This window comes from Glycine max, chromosome 6 (genome assembly GCF_000004515.6).
Source record: "Glycine max cultivar Williams 82 chromosome 6, Glycine_max_v4.0, whole genome shotgun sequence".
Lineage (NCBI taxonomy): Eukaryota > Viridiplantae > Streptophyta > Magnoliopsida > Fabales > Fabaceae > Glycine > Glycine max.
Genome location: NC_038242.2, coordinates 39,322,037 through 39,340,954, shown reverse-complemented (window position 1 = coordinate 39,340,954; position 18,918 = coordinate 39,322,037). Strand labels below are relative to the sequence as shown.

The 18,918-nt window shown below is 37.3% G+C and overlaps 1 pseudogene; it reads left to right on the top strand.

Moving 5' to 3' along the window:
- The first annotated feature begins 4,915 nt into the window (after positions 1–4,915).
- On the top strand, positions 4,916–8,627 carry LOC106799078 (7-deoxyloganetin glucosyltransferase-like; annotated as a pseudogene).
- Positions 8,628–18,918: the final 10,291 nt, after the last annotated feature.

The following is an 18,918-nucleotide window of genomic DNA, read 5'->3' as shown; positions in this document are numbered from 1 at the left end:
AAAATTCATAAAGTTAAGGTACTAAAGCACTTGTTCTATCATTTAATATCGCAATTTTCTGCAAAATTGTTTTTTATGGCACATGAAGCCATTTTATAGCCCTTAAAATTGAATACCTGCAATTTTGAACGTATAATATGTATTTATTTTTGTATCCAGCAAAAGAAAGGAACACAACTGCGGAATGGGGAAACCCCTGAAGTTGTACCGTCACATGCAAAGTAAGCTCCACTAATTTTATCGTGGTGCATTAATTATTCTTCTGGTTTTACAAATGCAAAAAGGTCTTTAAATGGTTAATTGGTGACTCAGTCCATTTCTATTAAATGCAAAAAGGTCTTTAAAAATGTGACACTCCAATATATTATTGGTTTTTATGTTCCTTTACATGTGAAAAATAATTAAATTAAGGTTTTTTTTTTGTTTTGCAGGGAGTTCCATACACTATCTATTGGAAAAATGAGAATGCTTTTTCCAGGAAATTCTAGTGCTTGGGAAGCCAACAAATTTTACCAGTGATAGTGTGGGGTAAATCACTAATCTTTAATTAGATTTTGATCACTTTCTTTGTATGTCTTGGTTTTTTAAATTTTTTTTACGAATTTTTGTTGTATGCATAGTGTGGGAAACATCGAAAATATTTTTTAATTATGATGATGGTATATGGGATTGATTTCGAAAATATAACTTCCAGCACACTTTTAGTTTTTGCATAATTATGTAAATATTATGCGTAATTTTCATAAATAATAATAAAATTAAAATATCACCTTATTTTTATTTTATTTTTTACAAAAATATTTTAACCCGTGAAATAAAATATTAAAAATAATATCATTTTATAATTCTTCATGTGACAAAAAAATTGAATCCTTAATTAAATTTATCTTCTCCTGTAGAATCCGCAATATAAATATAGCAGTCAGGCACATCTGATGGAACTCGAATGCTGGTGAAAGCACAAGACATTATGTAGGAGTTTGTCGGATAACTTCTATCTTAAAGATCCTCAACCTCAAACAGGTATCTAATTTGCCTACTATAAAGCACATATATTTTATTATTTTGGTATTGGTAAAAGATTCATCCTGTCCTTAAAATAAAACTTTTGAATTCAAATGAGATCTAATTAGTAATTACCTTATATATATATTGACCAATTAACAATCTGCCACTTTTAACCATGATCATTATTTATATATATACGTACAATAGTTTTGGGCACTGGCGATGGGAATAAAGTAGTGGTCCACTGCTACATGTATGAACAAACATTAATTTGTTTAAACAACTTAAACTAAAGAGCTATGATTAATGTCAATGAAGTTATTACTTAAAAATGTTAATACAAAATTGAGGCAGACTTCATTCTTTTTTTTTTTTTAAATAAGAAGGAAGGGGCCATTAGGATTTTGAACTTAGAATTTTGTTCAAGCTGCTCTTTCCACTTAGGCCGACCCTAGTGAATTTCAAAACTTATAGCTCATTTCTATGTACAAAAGTTAACATCGGTTTTGTGTATGACCAATGTTAAGGTTCATGTCGACATTGATTTTTGTAAATAACCGATGTTGTTTACCATATTAACATCGGTTTTTGTTAATAATCGATGTTGTTTTCAAGTATTTTTTTATATATACTTTTTTTTTTACAGTAAACCCAAAATTGTACCTGTCAAATGCAATTTCAAGCCCAATTCACAGCAGATAAATATTTTATTATGCTTTCAAGCAGTTTTAATGATAATAGACATCAAATAATTGATTTATCATAAAGAACAATCATCAAATAAATTCAATGTTCATATTACATAGAAAATGTAAAAAATGTTAAACCAAAGTAAACTAAAGCTAAAGATAATGTCCCTAAATCCTAGGCCTGATCTCTAACTCGGAGATAAAACTGTGCCCACTGGATCCGCAATGCCTTTAATCTCTCTGCCTCCAATGGTCTAGGGTCGTTAAAATACTGCATGATGAAATAAATCATAATAAGTTAATAATGTAATACAAATTATAAATAAATCGATTTTGTTTGAAATAAACTTACCGCTTCCCAATTATTCCTAAAAGTTCCTAAAATGATGGTGGACATCCAGTGCATCACATAGTAGCCGCACTCAGTACTTCCTTTTTGTCTATTACACTAAATACATAATGAAATTTTGATATTAATTAAACAACTAGTGTACAGACACATAAAGAAATATATATAAGTGAAATTTTTATGTAAATGACGTACCTTGACGACAATCCACCTAGCAGGAGCCTTTGATTTAGGTGTTGGAACATCATTAAGACCTTTTAAAGCACTATTCCAAATGAGTAACAATTAAAAACTGGTGTTGTACGTTGAGGTATTTCAATGCAAATGTATTGAAAAGAACACTAACCTATTAATAATCCCCTTAAGGTAGTTGTCTGGCCTGTTATGTAATGAACAAAACCAGACAACTAGGTGTTCCTTGGGCAGGATGACCACTATCTGCCAGTGTCTGTTGCAGTGGAGATTAATATGGGTTAGTACATTAGTAAACATTAATTAAATTCAATTATTTTGTGACTTACCCATTTAGGTAGGCTCCAAGATAGACATTGCGTTTTGAATTCTACATCCAAGTCTTTATGTAACTTTCAGACTCAAACTGCGATTGCCCAGACCTCTGAATGGACTGTGGCTCGAGGAATCCATAGATATCAGAATTCACTGCTCGCATACATGTTTAAGTGAGATGCCTGTTTATGTTAAGTCAAAGTTAAATATTTATGAATTGAAAGCAATAACTTAGGTAATTAAAAGTAATATAAAATGACTTACAGAATCCACAACTGTAACATTGATATGCTGAGATATTGACCACCGTGTGCGATTTCGGAAACGTCTTCGTGCTTTATGTAGAGGGGGAAATCTAGATTAAAGACCCCGAACACGGTGGCATCCCATCTAACCTGATAAGGCCTCAAGAAAAGCTCTGGGATGGTCAATGTCATCAGATAAAGCGGATCATCGACCTCCGGATCGGGCTTTGGAGGTGGTTTTGCCGGAGACACAGCTACCTGTTCATGAAACAAAGTTAAATAGCCTTTTTGTGGCACACTTAATGAATTAATTTAAAAAGAAGAAACATATAGTAAGGACAATAAGTACCTGCTGTGATAAAGACTTGACCAGATGTGTCGGCCAAGCAAGGAAGACGTGAAGTGCCTGCCCTACTAAGGAAACCTCATCAGTGGGTACAGGAACTGGAGCATCTGGATCTGTAACCTGCTCCACACTCACCTTTACTTGGCCAGGCAACAAAGGAGTGTTATGAACAACAGTGTCAGTGCTAATGCAGAAGCCTTGGGTGATCACTGGAAAATTCAGATTGCTTTATGCATTCTGAAGCTGAAGCACTAGAACATATGAAGAAAAGAGATACAGGCCATCAAAGTGTGTCATTGGAGAATAAGACAGGAGATTCAACTGTGCTGAAGATAGGAGATTCGGCTAAAGTTGTGATAAAACAAGACATGAAGGGAAGAAAGCATAAATATGGGTTTAACAACAATAAACTTGAGAAGACAGAGAAGAAAAAGGTGGTGGATGATGAAACTGGCGACAAACATGAGCTATATGAAGTCCTAAGGATGCCATCTAAAACAAAATACCGATGCCTCAATCAGAAAAAAATGTAGTTGTCACTTACTTGCTTTGGTGACCTCTGTCTCTACAGAAAATTACATTAGACGATGTTAATTAATTCTCCTTCATCATGATCATTACGATTAGCATGAACGTCGTCAGCTTCTTCTTCTCTGACAATGTTAGGAGTGATTTGAGCGGTCAAAGGACTAACATAGGTGTCCATGTATGAATCATCATCTTCTACATTAACACCAATTGTTTTGCCTTGCATAACCACGCACCACCTTTCATCACAAGGGTCTTGAACGTAAAATACTTGTCTAGCTTATTCTGCCATGATGAAAGGGTCATTGTGGTAACCAAGTTTCTTTAGGTCTACCAGCATAAATCCTATATCATCGGTGTTCACACCGGTGTTTCTGTCAACCCATTTACATTTGAAAACACATACCGTAAATTTCACATAGTTAAGCTCCCAAATTTCATCAATGAACCCCAAGTAAGGGATGGAAGCTACACAGGGATTGGCGTCATTGACACTTGCAAAGTGTTGAGATTCAGCCCTTAGGGTGACCCCGCTGTTCTGCATTGTACTTTTGTCATCTTGTGCTTTTGTATAAAATGAATGCTTATTTATGTCGTATCCTTGCCAAGTTATAACATTTCTTTTAGGCCCATCTGCTAGCTTTCTTAATGTTTCTGAAGCATTCTCATCTGCAAAGATTGTATCTTTAAACCAATCACAAAAAGTCTTGTTATGCTTTTTCAATACCCAATTCTTTGACATTTTTGGATTATTCTGTTTGACTAAAGCTTCATGCTTAAGTATGTATGGCAAAACTTCATTAATGTTGTTCAAGACATACAAGTGAGCTTGTAACAAATGTTCTACACTTGGAGTAATGACATGCAGTCCTCTTGAACCCTTACCACCCACTCTGTCATCATGCCGAGACTCAGGAAGGCCAACAGGTTTAGCCTTCTCTAAGTATTCTGAACAAAATTCAATGGCTTCTTCTGCAATGTACCTCTCAACAATAGATGCTTTTGGACGATATAGATTCTTTGTATACCCTTTTAAGATCTTCATGTATCGCTCAACCGGGTACATCCACCGTAGATAAACAGGACCACAACATTTGATTTCTCTGACCAGATGCACAATCAAGTGAATCATGATGTCAAAGAAAGCAAGGGGAAAATACATCTCAAACTGGCACAGTATAATTGTGGCCTCATTTTCCAACTCATCAAACTTGACAGGATCAATGACTTTGCTACATATAGCATGGAAGAAAAAGCACAGGTGAGTTATCGCTAACCTGACTTTGTTTGGCAAGATGTCTCGTATAGCTACGACTAACAATTGTTGCATGAGCACGTGACAATCATGAGACTTTAACCCTACAAGCTTAAGCTCCTTCAACTGCACAAGGCTCTTAATATTTGAAGAGTATCCTTGTGGAACCTTTACCCGATGAAGACACTGACAAAAACTTATCTTCTCCTTCTTGGACAAAGTATGGCAGGCTGGGGGCAAGTAAATTTTCTTCCCATTAGACCTTGGATGCAATTGTGATCGTATACCCATATCAGCTAGATCTTGACGGGTATTCAAGCCATCCTTCGTCTTGCCTTAAATGTTAAGGAGCGTCCCAATCACACTATCACAAACATTTTTCTCCACATGCATAACATCAATACAATGTCTAACGTCAAGATCAGACCAGTACGAAAGATCAAAGAAAATGGACCTCTTCTTCCATATGCAACTCTGACTTTTATCCTTCTTTTGGGTCTTCCCAAATACAGTATTCAGGTGTTGAACCCGCTGATATACCTGCTCACCAGTCAATGGTATCGACACAATATCATGCTCTTGACTTCCTTTAAAAGCTTTTTTCAGTCGTCTGTAAGGATGATTGGGTGTTAGAAAGCGGCGATGCCTACTGTAGACTATTTTTCTCCCATGTTTAAGTTGTATGTAACTTGTGTTTTATTCACAGATGGGGCATGCATGATGACCCTTAACACTGTAACTGCTGAGATTCCCATATGCTGGAAAGTCATTAATGGTACAAAAAAGCATTGCACGCATTTCGAACGTTTCCTTGCGAAACGCATCAAACACTACAACCCCCTTGTCCCACAACTTTCTCAGATCTTCAACCAACGGACTTAGATAAACATCAATGTCATTTCCTGGCTGTCTTGGGCCCGATATCATCATAGACAACATCATGTATTTTCGCTTCATGCATAACCAAGGAGGCAAATTGTAAATTACTAGCAGAACTGGCCATGAACTGTGTTGAGTGCTTAAGGTGCCATATGGATTCATTCCATCACTGGCTAGTCCAAGTCTAAGATTTCTTGGCTCTTTCCCGAAATCGAGGATACAAACCATCAATCTTCTTCCACTGCGAGCAATCAGCCGGATGACGGACTATTCCATCAGAAATCCTTCCATTTGCATGCCATGTAAGGTCTTTTGCGTCATCCTCATTAGAAAAAAGATGCCTAAACCTTGGAATGATTGGAAGATACCACAAAACCTTCGTTGCGGGGCCCTTGTTGGAGTTTTAATCAGAACTGCTTTCCTCTTCATCCTTCACTTTGTACCGTGAAGTCCCACAGATAGGGCATTTTGACATTTCTTGGAATTCATGCCTGTACAGTATGCAATCATTGGGGCAAGCATGAATCTTCTGATACTCCATACCCATCGGACACAATATCTTTTGCGCCTTATAGTAACTTTTAGGCAACATGTTGTCCTCTGGAAGCAGATTGTGCACTACCTCAAGCAGTGAGGTGAAACTTTTGTCACTCCACCCATACCTGGCCTTCACATTAACCAGACTTAACACAGTAGACAACATGGTTAAGGAATTCTTGCACCCTGCATACAAAGGCTTCTTTGAATCACTCTGCAATCCTTCATACACAGGGGCGTGTGCTTGCTGGAAAGACTCTTGTCCAAGGTCACGAATCATGTCCTCCAATCGATCTCCCATTTCTACATCAAACGGTTCAGATTGGGACCCACTCTGCATGTCTGTGACTTCACCATGCCATATCCACGTCGTGTAATTCTTCTTAATCCCATCACACAATAGATGGTCTCGTATGTCATCGAGTAGTTGTCGTCTTCCATTCAAACAGTTGATGCAAGGACAATAATAGTTTCCTTCTTCATTCGGTCGACCTCTTTCTGAAGCAAATTGCAAGAACTGTTCGACGCCATCCTCATATTCTGGGCTCATGCGACTTTCATTCATCCAACTTCGATCCATCTAAGCAATTCCATGCATGAAAATCTCACTTTTTTATTTGTAGGTGTGGCCCTATTCCATTTAGGAAAATTGTCTTTTATGTTACCTTCAAACGTCACGGTTACCATTATTTACAAAAATTTGACTAAATTTCGGCAGCATTTCGCATTGGTCTCCAAGTACACGACATGACATCGGTGAAATGAATTTCCCGATAATCAAGTATGCACTCAGAGAACAACTTGAAATGCATTGAACCGAAATTTAATCAAATTAGTGAAAATAATAATAACCTTCACGAATGAATCTAACATAAAAATACCAGTATCCCCAAACTGTCCAAACGGACAATTCAAGACTAAATACAATGGCTAATGCAAACTGTTCGCAAGAGTCATTGCATTCAGTCTCAAACGGGAATCTAAGGTTCACTTAGCATGAACAACAATTGTTTATATAGAAAATTACGCTGATCACATACAAGAACATACAAAAGGTAAAATTCAATTACAGACAAATATAGACATCAGCAGTTGTTTATGTAACTAATTTCAAATGCTGGGTTTCAAGGGTGCTTATGCTTTATTATTGTAGTTGGGTATATGTGTGTGTGTGTGTATCATGAGGATGTGTGTAGTTGTCATGCTAGTAAAATTTGAGGGCAAACTAGTGATCAATGTTGTTTTGTGTGATTACAGATTATGGAAATCTATCCACTATTGCTTTATTGAAATCTATCTTGTAAATGAGGAAATTAGAGTAAGATTTTCTGGTGGTTAAATTTCCGCCTGAAAGATCTGCCTAGCTTTATAAGGACAATATATCCAAATGATTTCATGCTAGAATATTTAATTGAAGTAGCGGTTAGAGTTCCTAGTGCCTCTGCTATTGTGTTTAATACTTTTGATGAACTTGAGAGAGATGCAATGAATGGTCTCTCCTCTATGCTCCCTTTTCTTTATACCATTGGTCCTTTCCCTTTACTTTTAAATCAAAGTCCACAAAACAACTTCGCATCTTTAGGTTCCAATCTTTGGAAGGAAGATCCAAAGTGTCTTGAATGGCTAGAATCCAAGGAATCGGGATCCGTTGTTTATGTGAATTTTGGCAGCATCACAGTTATGTCAACAGAACAACTCTTGGAGTTTGCTTGGGGTTTGGCCAACAACAAGAAACCCTTTTTGTGGATCATTAGGCCTAACCTTGTCATTGGAGGTTTAGTGATTTTGTCATCTGAGTTTGTGAATGAAACTAAAGATAGAAGCCTAATAGCAAGTTGGTGTCCACAGGAGCAAGTGCTGAACCATCCTTGGTGGATTCTTGACTCATTGTGGATTGAACTCAACCACTGAAAGTGTTTGTGCTGGAGTACCAATGTTGTGTTCGCCATTCTTTGTAGATCAGCCAACAAACTGCAGATATATCTGTAATGAATGGGAAATTGGGATTGAAATTGATACCAATGTGAAGAGAAAAGAGGTGGAGAAGCTGGTGAATGACTTGATGGCGGGAGAGAAAGGAAACAAAATAAGACAAAAGATCGTGGAGTTGAAGAAGAAGGCAGAGGAAGCCACTACACCCAGTGGTTGTTCATTCATGAACTTGGACAAATTCATTAAGGAGGTGTTGCTTAATTAGATAAACATTAGCTTAATCGAAGGTTTTGGGGGGGGGGTGTTCCTTTGTAGGATTAGTAGTATTTTCGGTCTGTTAGTATTTTCTTTGTGTGTGTGTGTGTGTGTGTGTGTGGCTGTGTGTGGCTGTGTGTGTGTATGTGGGTATGGGTGTGTGTGTGTGTGTGTGTGTATGTGGGTGTGGGTGTGTGTGTGTTTGTGTGTGTGTGTGTGTGTGTGTGTGTGTGGCTGTGTGTGTGTGTGTCTGTGTGTGTGGCTGTGTGTGTGTGTGGCTGTGTGTGTGTGTGTGTGTGTGTGTTTCTGTGTGTGTGTGTTTCTGTATGTGTGTGTGTGTGTGTGTATGGCTGTGTGTGTGTGTGTGTGTGTGTGTGTGTGTGTTTCTATGTGTGTTGAAGAATTGGTTTGGGATGATTTTTTGGGGGAGATGAGTTTCTTGGTGATGCTGCGATGCACTGTGTGTTTGCATAGGATATTGTCTTCCATTGTGTTCCTTATTCTAATGATTGTGCTGCGAAGCAAAATAGGGAATGAAAAGAGAGAATCGTGAAGGGGAAGGTTAAACCGAAATCTTCCAAAAGGTTAAAAAAAGAAGAAAGATAGAGAGAAATATTAAGACATGGTCGGGACTGATGATAGGAATAAAGAGAAAATAACAACTTTTGACATCATGGGGGTGTGTGAGAGAAAGAGAAATAAATAAGGGAATTATTCAGATGATGGTGATTCCAATAGTGTTGAGAAGGTAGTAGCTATGTGGGAGAGGAGACTTTCGTTGAAACTTCTGCTTGCTGCCTTGAATGGAAAGGATATCTCCCGATTCAAAGTGAGGATAGAATAGAAGCCAAGGCAAAAAAAGTGCAGATTCTGCAGGCTCATGGGTACTACCACTGTTGAGCTGTTATTGAATCGGTAAAGAAGAACAAGAGTTCAGTTTCGGCTGATAAGTCCCTAACACTGATTTCCCTGTTTTATAGGATCCAACACCTCAAACCAGAAAGATTACAATATCAGATTCTATTTATTCAAATTTAATATTATCATTACTCCTGTGCATACACTATTTGTATTTTTATTTTTAAGGTAAATACTCATTTTTGATAATGAGATGGGGATAGCTTCAGCTTTTATTGATTAGACTGCTGCTATCAACCTAAACGATAGGTTTAAGGATACTTGGGTGTGGGGAGCTGCATGTAATGGGATCTTCTCTACCAAAAGTTCAATCAAAAACATATATATAGATAATACAAGAGAGAGAGAAGGGCAGTGGCAGTCACAACATACATATAGAGAAGGGCAGTAGATAAAAATACAAAAACATTCAACACTAACAATTAACAAGTTCTGAGAGTTAAAATCATAGTAAATACTTCAAAGATATCAGTCCAATGAAAGAAAGGTCATGTAGAGAGGCATGAAGATATCAGTCCAATGAAAGAAAGGTCATGTAGAGAGGCATAGCATAAGTTACAAATATACCAGTAATGCATAAAACAAAAATTTCAAATTAGTTTTCGAATCAAAGATATAAATACCTGAGTTCGAGGCTTCAGCACAATTGACTTTCTAGCAATGACCGCAGGACCAGTTTGAATTTCGAAACAGCAATGACCACAGGATCAACGATGGCTAAAATCGCTCCTAATGGAATCTGAAAATAGTATGGCAGCATAATTTAGTGTTTAGCAAATTAAATAAAAAAAGGCTAAATGACATTATAAATAATATATTTGATTCTGTCCTGCATCCATTTCCTTCCCTCTATCTAGTTTTAGCGTTCTCTTCACATAAGTAAGTTTTGCTTTCAACCTTGGTAGCTGCTACTTTTGCTTATTATTATGGCCTTTTAGCACTCAAAAGTTGTCATAATACTACTTCTATTGCTTAAAAAATAAATAAACTGCACACTACTTTTTGTATAAAAAAAATTACAATTCAATAATGTGACTACTAAACATTCTATAAACCCAGTTACTTAAATTGGGACTTCTATTACTTCTAATAGGCTTTGGTGAAATGAAACATGTTTTGATTTTTACATGTTTACAAACAATAAGGAACAAGGTATGCACAGTTTTTTGCTGATGCAAATATCTATCTCTTCAATTGTCAGTAAATTCGTGATTGTATCCTGATATTCAGTGAAACAATTTTACTTCTTTGAGAAACTTAAAGGATCCTTGGTATGATTGCAAAGGAGTGTCTGCTTGGTAAGAGTGGGGGTGAACATATGAAGGTAGAGAATGAAAGATGTATTTGGACTCTTATGCTCAAATTACTTGCTGACTTTCTTCTATATTCACTCTTGCATTTCTGGGAGCTTGTGATTATGCTTAGTCATGTTAATTTCAGTGACTAAGACTTGTGTATGATTGTGCTAGAAACTAGGCCTCAGTCTCCATTATTCCCTTGCTTTCAGTTTTTTTATTTTTCATGTGATGAATATTGTTCATTGTTTTTCTTTTCCATCCACCTTTATGTTTCTGAATCTGTATGCAAGTTGCAAGTCTAAATCTTAAGTTTAACAACAGTTTGCAGGGAATGCATAGACAAGAAGTTAATAGATGAGAAATTAAAGCATTGTCCAATATGCAATAGAGACTTGGGTTATTCTCCACTTGATAAATTAAGGTAGTCTCAATGAACATGACTCTACTTTCAGAAATGATCGACAAATTAGTCTATAATTCTCTCTGCTGCAGTTAATTGGTCTCATATCACTTTATCATACTATTATATGCTTTTGTGCATGCACCACGGGGAAAAATTGATGTGATCAATTCTGCTTTTTTCCTGTTCTTATTTCTTTGTGATGGTTGAAATTTTCATTTCTTTATTTTTTTCCCCTATCGCTGGAGTTTTCCTGAATTTTGTCTTACTTCTATATTGTTTTGGAAATGAACAGGTCAGATCCTTGTCTGCAAGATTTGAGGGATAAAATTTTCCCATTTGAAGAACAAAATGCTTAAGTCAAATTGAACATCTATAGAAAGAAGAATTTCTCTTTTAGAACATTAAGATCAGTGGAACGATTCATCCACATATGGCTGGTGCAAAAGGATCTTCATGTGCAATTCCTGGTTGTGATTCTAAGGTGATGAGAGATGAACGTGGTGCTGATATTCTTCCATGTGAGTGTCATTTTAAGATATGCAAAGATTGTTATATAGATGCAGTAAAAACAGGAGGTGGGATATGCCCAGGATGCAAGGAGCCATATAAGAACACAGAACTAGATGAAGTGGCTGTAGATAATGGGCGTCCCCTTCCACTTCCTCCACCAAGTGGAATGTCTAAAATGGAGAGGAGATTGTCCATGATGAAGTCAACAAAGTCAGCACTGGTGAGGAGCCAAACTGGAGATTTTGATCATAATAGGGGCTCTTTGAAACAAAGGGAACCTATGGCTATGGCAATGCTATATGGCCAAAGGAAGATGGTTTTGGAAATGAAAAAGAGGATGATTTTGTTCAGCCAACTGAATTGATGAACAGACCTTGGAGACCACTTACTCGGAAACTGAAGATACTTGCTGCCGTTTTGAGCCCATATCGGTATAAAGCTTTAGTCTTAAATGCTGTTTTTTTTCTTTTCTAAAATATCATTTTTGTTTTGTTTCTTTTCTAATTATACCAACTTAAACAATGTTGTTCCCCATTATTTTCAATGGCAATTTGGCATTAGCATGTATTCCCATGTTCATGCCCAAAATAGATAATAGTTTATATTAATATGTTTGTGATTTAAGATTTGATAGATTAATAAGCTTACATATGAGTATGGCAATTTATCAATATTGACTTGGTCCTATTCCTTTCTTCAAGCATTCCAACACCAACTTAGAATACAAGTGAGGCTTATCAATTATTTACTTGCCCAATCCTTTTTCTTTATATTGTGTATGTATTTTTAGTCTTTGCAGTTAGACTTTTAAAACTGATTTTCTCTTCACATTTTTTAGTTCTTGCTTGTTTGTTTATCCTACAATTATATCATGTATACTAGTCCTGCACTTAAAAGGTAATGTGCACCACATCAATAATCTACATCATCTGACAATTTCCTTCTTCCTTTTATGTCTATTTGTATAGTCTTATCATTTTTATTCGTTTGGTTGTCTTGGCACTGTTCTTGGCGTGGAGGATCAAACACCAAAATACTGATGCAGTCTGGCTATGGGGCATGTCTGTTGTTTGTGAGATATGGTTTGCCTTTTCCTGGCTGCTGGATCAACTGCCCAAACTATGCCCAGTGAATCGTTCCACTGATCTTAATGTCCTTGGGGATTTCAATAGCATTAGAAGCCAGGATGAAAGAACAGGCTCATCTCAAAGGAGTGTGGGCACATATGATAGTTTTGGTTTCAATGATTGGATATCAGACATGGAAATTCAGGAAATTAAAAGCTTTGGTAGCAGATTTACTTGGTGTAGGCCAAATGGATCTGTGAGGAGTAGGCTCCATAGATGCTTGGTTTCAGAATAGTGGCTACTTAAATGGCCTGATTCTTCACAACAAGTACTCCACAGGGATTATTCTTATCACTGTCCAATTATTTTGAAAACAGAGCTAGTGGATTGGGGCCCTAAGCCATTTAGGGTGATGGACTGTTGGCTTAAAAATAAAGAGTATCAAAGACTGGTTAAAGAAGTGTGGTGTGGTGACCAGCAACTTGGATGGGGGAGTATTGTGCTTAAAAACAAATTGAGGAACCTAAAATCTAGCTTAAAACAGTGGAGTATAGAGAATGGGGATGTCAATAACAACAAAATTCAGCAATTGATCTACTTGAGTAGTATTTTTATCTATTCCTGATTTTTTTTTATCAAGTGCATTAGTCAAAACAAACATGTCTAAGTTTAAAGATTATTTCAGAGGGCAGGAGCTAATTCTAGCTCTGTGTGTGTTCTAAATTCTAATTACATCGAAGGAGCTACAATGAACAACACCAAATCTAATTATGAGGAGCTCAAAGCTATTGGCAATTGGCACAGGATTGAGGAAACCATTTCTTAAAGCATTCTCAGTGTAAGAAATTGATTTCAGCAACCATGAATCAATCTTCAGCAATAAACTAATCTTCAGTGACACCGGACTTAAGAAGTTTAGGGGCAAGAGAAACCAGGTTGAGAAGGGAAAGCTTTTTCCATTCTTCTACTTAGAAAGATGCATCATTAGTTCTCACTTCTCATAGTTGCAAGGGCAATCTAGGAGTTGTTTTGGTTATGTAAAATATGTCAATTGCATTGATAGAACTACCTTATCAACAGATCTAAAATTGGTTGCATATCAGAAATAGCCATAGAGAGGGATAAGGAGAAGGATTTGCCTCTTGAGGTAATTCTGCCTCACAGCAACAATTCAAATATAAAGAAGAAAAGCAGGGTCAATGTTCCCTTTGGTCAATATGACTTAAAGGTAGCAAGTGAGGAAGTGGGCCAGCGGATAAGTGGCCCAACTCATTCTGCCACAAAGGTTTATGTGAGAAGAAATAAGGTGTTGAGAAGTAATGGAAAGGCCCAACAGTTTAAGGAACCAGCTGTGGACTCAAACTCATTTTCTAAAACTGATTCTATGCCTTCAATACAACAGGACCCAATAGAGCTGCAATGTGCTCTTTTAAAGGAAATGAGCTTGACTTATGGGGAAGATGCCAATAAGGTTAAGGGGCTTATATTGGATATGGAAAATAGAGATGATATGATGGCAGCTGAGAGGGGAATTAAAAAACATCAATCATGATCATCCTATCTTATAATTCCAGAGGTTTGGGGAGGGGGATTAAGTGGGTTGCCATTAGAAGGCTCATTTTAAAGCACAAAGTGGACCTTGTCTGTATCCAAGAAACCAAAAGAGAGAATTTTAATAAGAGTATTTGTCAGGCCATTTGGGGGGACTCGGCTGCTTATTGGGATAGTGTTCCTTCTTTATAGGCTGCTGGTGGTCTGTTATGTATGTGGAATAACTCCATTTTTGAGGTGGATAGGAGGGAGAAAGGAAGAAGCTTTTTATTGCTTGAAGGGAGATGTATCAGTAATAATCAGAGGTTGATGATTGTTAATGTCTATGCTCCTTGTGACCTTATTGGGAAGAGAGTCTTATGGGATGATCTGACTCAGCTGAAGGCCTCTAATCCTAATGGCTTATGGTGTTTTCTTGGGGACTTTAACAGCATTAGAAGTCCAGAGGAAAGAATCAGCTTATCTCAAAGAAGTGCAGATTCATATGGCATCTCAGCTTTCAATCAATGGATTTCTGACATGGAGCTTCAAGAAATTAAGTTTATTGGCATCAATTTTACTTGGATTAAGCCCAATGGTTGTGTGAAAAGCAGACTTGATAGATTCCTGGTCTCGGAGCAATGGTTATCTCTTTGGCCTGAGAGTTGTCAACATGTCCTTCAAAGGGATTTTTCAGATCATTGCCCAACCATCTTGCAAACTAACATGGTGGATTGGGGCCCTAAGCCCTTTCGGGTGGTTGATTGGTGGCTTCATCAAAAACGGTATCAAAAAATGGTGAGGGAGGCTTGGAGTAATGACCAGCAGGGGGGCTGGGGGGGTATTGTGCTAAAAAATAAGCTGAGAAATTTAAAAACTGTTATAAAGTAGTGGAGAAAAGTAGAAGGAAATATTAATGCTAAGAAGATTCATAGCATTCAGTAGAAGTTAAATGAGGTGGAGAATTTAGCCTCCCATAGAATTCTGTCTGAACAAGAGGTTAAGGCTAAGAATTCCCTTCAGCAGGAGTTATGGGATGCTTCAAATGCCTTTGAATCTCTATTGAGGCAGAAATCTAGGGCCAACTGGTTGAAGGAAGGGGACTGCAACACTGCTTATTTTCACAAAGTCATAAATTTCAGGAGAACCTACAATGCTATTCCAGGTATTCTTATTGATGAGGTGTGGGTCCAGCAACCTAATATAGTGAAGAATGTAGCTGTTAATTTCTTCCTTAACAGATTCACTGAGCAGAACTATTCTAGACCTACTTTGGATGGGGTTCAGTTCAATTCTATTACTCAGAGGCAAAGGGAGGAGTTGACTGCCCCTTTCTCTCACCAAGAGATCAAAGAAGCTGTGTGGAGCTGTGGAGGGGATAAATGTCCTAGGCCAGATGGTTTTAACTTCAATTTTATCAAGGAATTTTGGGATGTGTTGAAACCTGACTTTAGAAGATTTGTGGATGAGTTCTATGCTCATGGCAACTTCCCTAGAGGCAGCAATGCTTCCTTTCTGGCTTTAATTCCCAAAATAAACCATCCTCAGTCCCTTAATGACTATAGGCCTATATCTTTGATAGGTTGTATGTATAAAGTGGTAGCTAAGCTGTTGTCTAACAGATTGAGGTCTGTGGTGGCTGGTCTAATTGATGAAAGACAGTCAGCTTTCATTAAAGGAAGGCATATCCTTCATGGTATCTTGATCCTCAATGAGGTGGTTGAGGAAGCAAAAAGGAGCAAGAAGCAATAATGATTTTCAAGGTGGATTTTGAAAAGGCCTATGACTCAGTGTCTTGGTCTTTCTTGGATTATATGTTGTTTAGGTTGGGTTTTTGCCTAAAATGGAGAAAATGGATCTCAGCCTGTCTCCAATCAGCAACCATATCAGTCTTAATTAATGGTAGCCCTTCTAAGGAGTTTGTCCCTACCAGAGGGCTGAGACAAGGGGACCCTTTAGCCCCTTTGCTTTTCAACATAGTAGGTGAAAGAATCACTGGTATGATGAGGGAAGCAGTTCAGAAAAATCTCTATAGAAGTTACTTAGTTGGAAAGAAAAAAGAAGCTACCAATATACTACAGTATGCTGATGATACTGTTTTTGTGGGTGAGGTTGCCTGGGAGAATGTCTATGTTTTGAAGGCTTTGCTTAGAGGTTTTGAATTTGCATCTGGCCTGAAGATTAATTTTGCTAAAAGTCAGTTTGGGATCTTAGGAGGTGAAGTCAATTGGGCTCTTGAAGCAGCCCAAATCCTGAATTGTAGGCAAATGGATTATCCTTTTTACTACCTAGGTATTCTTATTAGGGCTAATCCTTCAAGCCAGCTGGTGTGGGAGCCTGTCATCAATAAATTTGAATCTAAATTATCCAAATGGGCCCAGAAAGATATATCCATGGGTGGGAAGATCACCCTAATAAATTCTGTCCTGAATGCTCTTCCAATTTATCTCCTATCCTTTTTCAAGATACCTCAAAGGATAGTTCAAAGATTGGTATCCTTGCAAAGGAATTTTCTGTGGGGTGGATTGCCCTAACTATTTCTATATGGCAGCATAGGAATCTTCTAATTTTCCAAGGAAAATCTTTTGATTCCTCTAAAGTCATGGATGATGCTCTCTTTCTAGCTTGGTCCTGGTTAAAGGCTAGAGAGAAAGACTTCAACATTAGTTTTAACCACTGGTCTTCCAATATCTCGGGGCAAGGCACCTAAAGTTTCTGCTCCAAAGTTCTAGAAGAAGATACACAAAAGAGGCAGCCTCAGATTTAGAAGATGATGTTTCTGTGAATTCTTTCAGCTCAAGGAACAACTTGGAAGAGCTTTGTTTATGACTATATCTGACCCTAGTCCTACATATAATTGAATCTATGTTACAAATTTCCCTAAAATAAGCTTACTCCTGCTTATGCCACATCATTTTTATGCTATGGTAACTTAATGCGTGCAGACACCACAGTATAAGTTATATATCAAACAAATTTATATGGAAGGCATTTGGAATATTTGTGACATACCAAACAAGTGCCCCAAACTCCAAAATAATTGCAAGAAGTGTCAATAACTTGTTATGAACCTGTTTATGCAAAATAATGAGATAGTGAGCTAAATTACTCACAATAACAGGATCCTTATCACTAGTAATCTCTACTGGTGCTCCAAGCAGTCTATAGATTTAACAGAGACAAACTTCAACATGTTTCCTAAGTAAACTACAAATGAAAAGGAGACCAAGCTTACCTCGAACCCAAAAAGTGACAATGGCAGTGAGATCTAACAAAATGGCATGAAACTTTAAGCTTTCCTCGTACCTCAATCAGCAATACTGCAACTGAAGACGTATTATTATTATTATTATTATTATTATTATTATTATTATTATTATTATTATCATCAATAAAACATGAACACCCACGGAAACTTAGCATAGACGAAGTTGACCTACGTACCTCGCGGAGAAAGCTTTGAGCTTTGAGCACCCACGACTGTTTCAGCACCCTAGTAGCAACAGTGTATGTTGGGTTTTCTTCGAGCCAGACTTCCAAGAACAGTGTAGGGGGTTCTGTGGATTCGAGCGAGGACAATATGGGTTTTCCGGTACTGTAGGGGGTTCTGTGGGTTCGAGCGAGGACAATGTGGGTTTTTCGACAGTGTAGGGGGTTGTGTGGGTTCGAGCGAGGACAATGTGGGTGTCGAGGGAGCGGTTTCTGGAAGTTTTCAGGTGGGAGGAGAAAGAGAAGAGCGATTTCACGGTGACAAAGAGAAGAGGGAGGGCAAGGTTTTCGAGCGCGCGCGGCTTGTGAAATCTCAATTTTTAACTTATAAACATAACAACATCGGTTTTTTATGGATAACCGATGTTAACTGAATATAGTTAACATCGGTTTTGTAAAAACTGATGTTAACATAAAATACATCACATCGGTTTTTTTAACAAACCGATGTTACAATCAACTCCTTAACATCGGCTTTCTCAAAACCGATGTTAACTCTATGAAGTTAACATCGGTTTTGTCGAAATTGATGTTACCATATTCATCTTAACATCATGTTAACATCGGTTTTTTGAATAACCGATGTTAACATCAAGTAGTTAACATCGGTTTTGCTATAACCGATGTTAAGTAACTCCATTTAATTACGAAAATGCCACCGTGCTTTTGTTAACATCGGTTTTATCAATAACCGATGTTAATAGGGCGATGTAGAAAGCCTTTTTTTTAGTAGTGCTTGCTTGAAATGCTTTGTCTTCAGTGCCTACTATTTTGGAAATAATGTGACTTGTAACAGGGATTCCAGTGAGCAAATGAAAGTCTTTCACCCGGTTCCAAATAGCCTCTCTACGCCATGTCTCATGTTTTGCCACTTTAACCACAACTGGAAAATTGCATCATGCTTTTAACAAATAAGTGATTCCTACACGACAAGGGGAGCTAAGCAATAGCAAAAGAAATGATAATATATATTTAGTCTCTGAACAAATATTCCAAGAAAGGAACAAGAAGATCAATTTAACGATGGGTATATCAAACAATTCTTCCTTAGCATCAGATTGAAATTACTAACTCTTATCTAGATCACCCTAAATTACACGTATTTTTCTTGGCCATATCATAGGTGCTAAATGTAACGCTACCTAATTATGCATATGAGACCACAAAAGTAGG